Source organism: Temnothorax longispinosus, chromosome 10 (genome assembly GCF_030848805.1).
Source record: "Temnothorax longispinosus isolate EJ_2023e chromosome 10, Tlon_JGU_v1, whole genome shotgun sequence".
Taxonomy (NCBI): Eukaryota; Metazoa; Arthropoda; class Insecta; order Hymenoptera; family Formicidae; genus Temnothorax; species Temnothorax longispinosus.
This window is the reverse complement of record NC_092367.1, coordinates 9,731,541-9,739,708: the sequence shown is the minus strand read 5'-3', so window position 1 is coordinate 9,739,708 and position 8,168 is coordinate 9,731,541.

The window sequence follows — 8,168 nt, the reverse complement described above, 5'->3', positions numbered from 1 at the left end:
CGACTTATTAACATTAATCATGCTATATTGCGATTATGTTTTATGTTGAAATTGAAAAATATATACAAAGTGTACAACTAAAAGGGTTACAGATTATTATTTTTAAAAAACTAAGCAAAATATTAAATTGTTGTTTTCTTTAGAAATAATAGTCCGTAACACTTTTAGCTTTATACCTCTTGTATATACTGTTTATAAGATTATAAAATATATTGTTTATAAGATTAAGATGCATAACACTATAAAAAGGCGTGATATCCGTACAAAATTACCTTTTTAAAAAAAAGATTAAAAAAGGCGCCAAGTACACGCATAGTAGTGTATATGTATTATGTTGTTACCACGGTCGTGAACGACTGTGGTTGTTACCCTGTATTATGTTGTTATCTCGAAAAAAACAAAGTGGTAGTATTATACCTCCAAATAGCTTTACCCTGTACAACATACTGTTTATAAAATGCGTAATACTACAAAAAGGCGTGATATCCGTACAAAATTACCTTTTTTAAAAAAAGGTAAAAAAAGGCGCCAAGTACACGCATAGTAGTGTATATGTTGTTACCTCGAAAAAAAAGAAAGTGGTAGTATTATACCTCGAAAAAACCTAAGTAACAAGTGGTAGACGTAATCTTTATATCTCGAGAAATCTCTCTCAAAAATCTAAGCAGTAATATCTTTATTTCCGAAAAATTATAACCCAAGTGATACACATCACAAAATTATGTTACCTTATCAAAAAGAAGAGTCGCGCTTGAAGTGATCTATTACAATTACAAAAAAAAATGATATCTCTTTAAATTACTGCGCCAATTACAGAGAGAACATATATATTGCTTCAAGAAATAATTGTTGCACTACTTTGAAAAATCTTTACATTGTGTCAATTAGAAAAGAATGTATGATAACAATTTTATAAGATTAAAAAATTGTATTTAAATTTAACAAGGGAATACAAGATATTTAGATACAAAGTTTACATGTGTATTTTTTAGTGGTCACAAAGAATTACAGAGGTAACAGTACAAAATAAAAATATTTTATTAAAATATTTAATTTAACGAGGGAATACAATTTGTATTTAAATACAAAGTTTATACATGTATTTTTCAATAGAATAAAAGATTTAATCACAAAGAATTACAGAGGTAACAGTACAAAATAAAAATATTTTATTAAAATACATAAATTTTTCTTGCAAAAAAACTTGGCGCTGCTAGACCTCAAAATTTTAAATAAATAAGGACAACACTAAATAAAAATAATTCAGAGAAGAATGCGATGGGAGTAATATTAAATGATTATCAGCGTGGATGTGCGAGTGAGTGATATGGGTGTGCGTGACGACGCGGACGGCGGATAATGCGGCTTATAATTAAGTATAGGATAAGTTTATTTATTTATTTAAAATTTCGAGGTCTAGCAGCGCCAAGTTTTTTTACAAGAAAAATTTATGTATTTTAATAAAATATTTTTATTTTGTACTGTTACCTCTGTAATTCTTTGTGATTAAATCTTTTATTCTATTGAAAAATACATGTATAAACTTTGTATTTAAATACAAATTGTATTGCCTCGTTGGATTAAATATTTTAATAAAATATTTTTATTTTGTACCGTTACCTCTGTAATTCTTTGTGACCACTAAAAAATACACATGTAAACTTTGTATCTAAATATCTTGTATTCCCTTATTTTTAAATAAAATTTTTTAATCTTATAAAATTGTTATCATACATTCTTTTCTAATTGACACAATGTAAAGATTTTTCAAAGTAGTGCAACAATTATTTCTTGATTGCATATACCGAGTGTCTGAGACCACACGCCCACCCCTTTTCTTTCAAAAACTAAGCATTTTAGAGAAAAACGTTTCAGACAAAAATTGTATGGTTTTGAGGGGAGCATAAGATGGTCTCATTGATTTGACCTTGGGTGGCATCGTTAAGGACAGGTCAAGGACACCTTCAGTTTCTTAAATGGAACTCCCTATTTTTTATTGCATATTCTTATAGCTTATGTCGAAAGCTTTCCAAAACACTATAATTAAGTATTTTTTCATTAAGTACTTTTTGAGTTATAAGGCTTGAAAGTTACAGTATTGTGATATAATTTATAATTCAAATTCCTTACTTTTTATTTTTGCAAACAATATGAATCAATTAATGTAAAAAAACAAAATTTTCTTACAGAAAAACTTGTTGTGTAAGAGCGTAATGTGGCACAGTAGATAGCGCACTAATCTACAAAGCTGAAGAACAATTTTAATGCCATTTATAATGAGTGTAATTCTTGTACCGTTGTTAAGAAAAATGTCTAAAATACCTGGAATAAACTATTGCGCGCTGTGTAATTTCTGTAGGCATTCATATTCATGCATTAAGTTTCATTCTTACAGAATGTCTATTCACCAAGTACATATTAAATTACTTTCGACAAAGACTTAAATTTAGCGTATACCATGAAAGAAGAGTACCGATTTTTTATTGCGTGATTCATAGTTATTGAAAAAGCACCCCGAATCGTGAGAGGCAAGGGGACTCACGCAAAACAAACACCTCGAATCGTGAAAAGCTAAGAAAATAATGAATATGCAATAAACAGTTACACAAGTTTTTCTTTAAGAAAATTGTGTTTTCTTTACATTAATTGATTCGTATTGTTTGCAAAAATAAAAAGTAAGGAATTTGAATTATAAATACTTAACAAAATATTATGTCACAATACTGTAACTTTCAAGCCTTATAACTCGAAAAGTACTTAATGAAAAAATACTTAATTATAGTGTTTTGGAAAGCTCTCAACATAAGCTACAAGAAGATGCAAAAAATAGGGGGTTCCATTTAAGAAACTAAAGGTGTCCTTGACCTGTCCTTAACGATGCCACCCAAGGTCAAATCAATGACACCATCTTATGTTTTCCTCAAAACCATACAATTTTTGTCTGGAACGTTTTTCTCTAAAATGCTTAGTTTTTGAAAGAAAAAGGGGTAGGCAGGTGGTCTCAGACACCCGGTATAAGCGCAGTCATGTAGCTGTATTTGTACTTCGTTATAACGTATTCTACTTCGATGTCAGCAAATTTACAGCAAATATGTGACAACACATGCAATGCATTAGTTTGTTCAATATGCTATATCACGCTTGGGTATCTGGATCTACATATTTCTGTAATATTTCACATAAACGTAACAGACATAATATACATCTTTGAATAAGGATCTATTTCAGATTTATTGTTACAGATATACAGCCCAGCAAACGCAAAAGGATTAAAAGATATTAAAATTTTTTAATACCTTTGAATCCCTTTTTTGGCGGAATTAGATGAAATTAGATGGGATTCAAAATGAGATGGTCCAATCCCATGGAATCCAAAAAAGAAATTTTAAATTTCATCCAATCCTATGGAATCCGTAAAGGTTATGGAATTGCATGGCATTAAATGGTTTAGGAAACGTCTCGCGCCTCCGTTGGGCGACCAAGCGCCGTTGTTCGTCGGTGAGCTTTTGTGTATGCCTAAAGGTGAAATTTCATGGGCAGTGAAAAGCAGCAGCAGATCGTACTGATTGGCTACAAAATAGAGAAGTTCTCGAGTTTCTAGAACTCCTCTATTTTATAGCCAATCAGTACGATCTGCTGCTGCTTTTCACTGCCCATGAAATTTCACCTTAAGGGCATTACACGCACTACTGCCGACGGGCAATTAGCCCGAAAATGAAATTCGTAAGATCTGTCAGGCACCGTAGGGGGTCCCTTTACATAGCGGTCGAGACGAAACTTTGAACTCGAGAAGATGCCCCGGCGATGCGACGCCTAGCGGCGTCGACGCGAATTGCCGGTAATGCAGATACCGCGCGGGCGTGTACTATTGTTGGCGCGTACCGCCACAGAGTTCAACACGGACACTTTTCAATCCCTATCCTGGCATTCAATGGTATTCATTTTATTGTCAGAATAGACGGAATTCAATGGAATTCAATACGGAAATTTTTAATTCCTAGTTTGGCATTCAATGGTATTCATTTCGTTAACGGAATCAATGGTATTCAATGGAATTCATCACGAAACTTTCCAATCCCTAACCTGGCATTCAGTGGTATTCATTTCGTTAACGGAATCAATGGTATTTAATGGAATTCATCACGAAACTTTCCAATCCCTAACCTGGCATTCAGTGGTATAATATTTTTGTGTCGGAATTGGATGGGATTCAAAAAAGACAAATTCTTTCCAAAATAAGAAATTCCATGATATTGAAACTATTTCAATCCCTTTTTTGGACGGAATGGAATTCGGAAAGTCCTTAATTGAATTCCTGGCAATCCCGTTTTAATTCTTTTCAATCTTTTTTCGTTTGCTGGGAGAGTGATTCGAAACAATTTCCTGTTTTTAATAATTAATCCATATTCTTGAACAAATTGTTAACTATTTTTCTTCTTGCAAAATATTATCTGATTTTTAGTTGCTAAGTTATTAAGCTAATAGTTTGTCTATTACGGGCCGGTCAGAAGGTAGGCAGGAGCGGCACAATTAACCGTCAGATGCTGACGCAGAAGTTGAACATTTGACGGTGAATTGTGCCGCTCCTGTCTATCTCCTGTACCCGGCCCGTAATAGACAAACTATTAGCTTAATGACTCAGCAACTAAGAATCAGATAACATTTTGCAAGAGGAAAAATAGTCTTACAATGTGTTCAAGAATATGATTTATGAAGGACAGGAAATTGTTCCGGATCACCCTGTATGTGAAAAAAAAGTATCTAAAATATTTCCCATATATTTCTGAAACATTTCAGAGATATTTTCGAAGCATTTCAGAGATATTTTTGAAGTATTTCAGAGACATTTCTGAAGCATTTCAGAGATATTTCTGAAACATTTCAGAAATATTTCTGAAGCGTTTCAGAATTATTTCAGAAATATTTCTGATTTCAGAAACATTTCTGAAATCTCAGCTTGGCGGACATTTTACCTTTCTGAAACATATCTGAAACATGTCTGAAATGTTTTTTTAAAAGGTTTCATATTTCGTTGACAGCTTTTTGAAAGCTTTCTGAAATATTTCGGTGCTGTGGTTAAAATAGGAAGACCCTTGAATAGGAATACGAAGATACCACTTGGGTTTTATTTCTTTAAAGTAGTTGCATAACAATTATCTTTCAAAGCAATATACGTATTCTCTTTACAATTGGCGCAATTTAATTTAAAGATTATTTCACATCTTTTTTGAAATACATGTCACTTATTGAGTTAAATTAGGTAATATAATTTTGTGAAGAAGAAATTAAAGAGTTCACATCTTTTTTTTTAAATACATGTCACTTGAGTTAAGTTAGATAATATAATTTTGTGAAAAAGATATAAAGCTACCACTTAGGTTAGATTTTTGAATTTACAAAATACATTGCGTGTACTTGGCACTTTTTTTTACCTTTTTTGAAAAAGGTAATTTTGTACTGATGAATCTTTTACGCGACGCGACGAGTTGCGAGTACCCGAGATTTTGAAATCTCGACAACCAATGATGTAAGTTTACCTTGAAGAAAGACAAAATAATATATGTATTTCCATGATGAAATTGTAATTTACAGGATATATTATTTTATATAATTTGACTACGATAAATGTAAAGCTTAACTTTTAAAAATAGAATACTTTATACTTACGCGCTATCCCTTTCCTATAATATTTTTACAATAGAATTACAATACAATCTGAAATACAATTGGTGAAAATCTATGCAATTGTTCGGTAATCCATACAGGTAATTATACAGTTTAGGGGCCTCACCTCAAATCTCAATGAAATTATGCTCAATCGACGCGTTTTTGTACGAAACGAAAGAATCTGGCAGAAAAAAGTGTCGCTCTGCCCCGCGACGCGAGATATTAAACGTTAAAGTTGATAGGAATCAGGTTATGATGGATGGATGAAGGAAATAGACCAATCAATTTTCTTTACGCATTATGCGTTGTGTAGAAGTGTGTGCTTCCCGCTTAAAGCCTTGTGTACACGATAATAGAAATCGGTCCGAGTTTCGGTTTAAGCCAATCAACTTGTAGCTCTTACAGAAAAGCAGCAGTTTCATTGGCTTAAACCGAAACTCGGACCGATTTCTAGTATCGTGTACACAAGGCTAAAGAAAATAGACCAATCACACTCGATTATTCTTCGAGCTCAAGGAGAATAATCGACTGTGATTGGTCTATTTTCTTACGGCCTTACGATTATGATTAAAACTTTGTTACGTGCAATGGCCTTTAAATCGTCTATTATGGACCGATATCACAGTCTCCGATTAAGGTTGTATGACCCGTAAGATCTCTGCCAAAAGTTTAAGAAACGTAACATAAAGCTAATTAACATATTTAAGAAGATATTCTTTACTGGAAAGTAATATTTATATTAATATTTTATTAAAATAACGGTTGCCTGTGTTTTTAAGAGCTATAGAGACATTTTTATGCATATTTTCTCGTATGCAAACTTTCACTTTTAATGATTTTTAGAAAGACTGTACCTGACTTGCAACTGACACAAACGAAAATCTGAAGGTGTGAAAATCTTTAAAAAGTAACAAAACATAGTAATTACTATTTAAAAATACTAATGAAATTATATTACGTTATTTATTTACGTCATTTATTAATAAATTAAATACAATAGCTCTCATAAAAAAGTATTTTGATCGCGACAACGTCGCATTTTCTGTAAGTTGGTAGCATTGATCTCACTCGACATCAGCTGCGTGAACGCGAAGTGTGTGCTCTGAGCACGTGTAATATACAGACGCAACGTTTGAGGTTAGTTTTCGCTTGCGCTACGAAAATGCCAAAAGTAAAACGTTACATGTGCCATGGAATTGTTACAATCATCTGGTGTGGTTTCGACTCGTGTCTTCAAATTACGTTTCCCAGTAATTGTCTGTGCTAACCGTTGATTGTACACTTTTTCAGTGACAACTTTTCCTTTCCACATGTAACGTTTTACTTTCGGCATTTTCGTAGCGCAAGCGAAAACTAACGTCAAACGATGCGTCTGTATATTACACGTGCTCAGAGCACACTTTTGATACACAGGAGGCTCTATTGGAAAAAGTAACGGACCTCTGTAGTATTTGTTATCCTTTACGGAGAGTGACGGAGAGAGAGGTTCTAATGTGACGTCATAGTGCGCTGTTGCCGGATCTCTGTACTTACGAGTTCAGTGAGACCAAGCGAGACTGTTCTCTGTTTGGTTTTTATTCAATATTTCAGAAAATATCCTCGAAGTCATAATTTTTTTGGTTCTAATTTGTTTGTAAGATGTTTATTAATATTTCTGCAAAGTTTTAAAAGGATGCCATATTTTCTTCGATATTAATTTCTCAAATGAAGTTAAAAAAACAGTGAAACTTGATGAATTCCCATAAGAGCCCATGTTAAATTCAAATTGTTATAACTTTTGAACGGGCCTCGCAAACTTGTTCAAACTTGGCACAATGCTTTATTATTATAATACTCATCACCTGACAAAGTTTGAAGAATTTGGCATTTTTTCTTCTAAGGGGTCATACAACCTTAACGTGATCCTCCGATTAAACTCACTCTTCATCTCTTTCTAGGGGGATAGTTAGAAAGAGATGCAGAATGAGTTTAATCGGAGGATCACGTTAATCGGAGACTACCGGCCCTTTTGATTACGACTTGACGAAGATTGTCTTATTTAACAACATATATGTCAAATAAGATAATCTTAAACGACTATGAATTTTATAACTAATAAGATAATCTTCAGTCCTTACTTACAACGAATGAGATAAGTTTATGAATCATAATAAGATCATGCTTTGGAAGAAGATCGTCTTCGACAAACTACGCTTTGAGATTTTTCTTAAGTATTAAAAGACTTGTTTTATGGCAGGTATTCATAGTTATTTAAGGCCAATATTCATAGTCTTCAAGATCGTCTTAAGTAATGTCTTAAGACGCTAATACGGCTCTGTAATTGGTTCATGACATCTTAAGATTAAACTTAAGACGGTCTTAAATAACTATGAATACCGGCTTAAGATCGTCTTAAGTTTAATCTTAAGATGTCATGAACCAATCACAGAACCGTATTAGCGTCTTAAGACATTACTTAAGACGATCTTGAAGACTATGAATACCGGCCATTTAAGTAATGT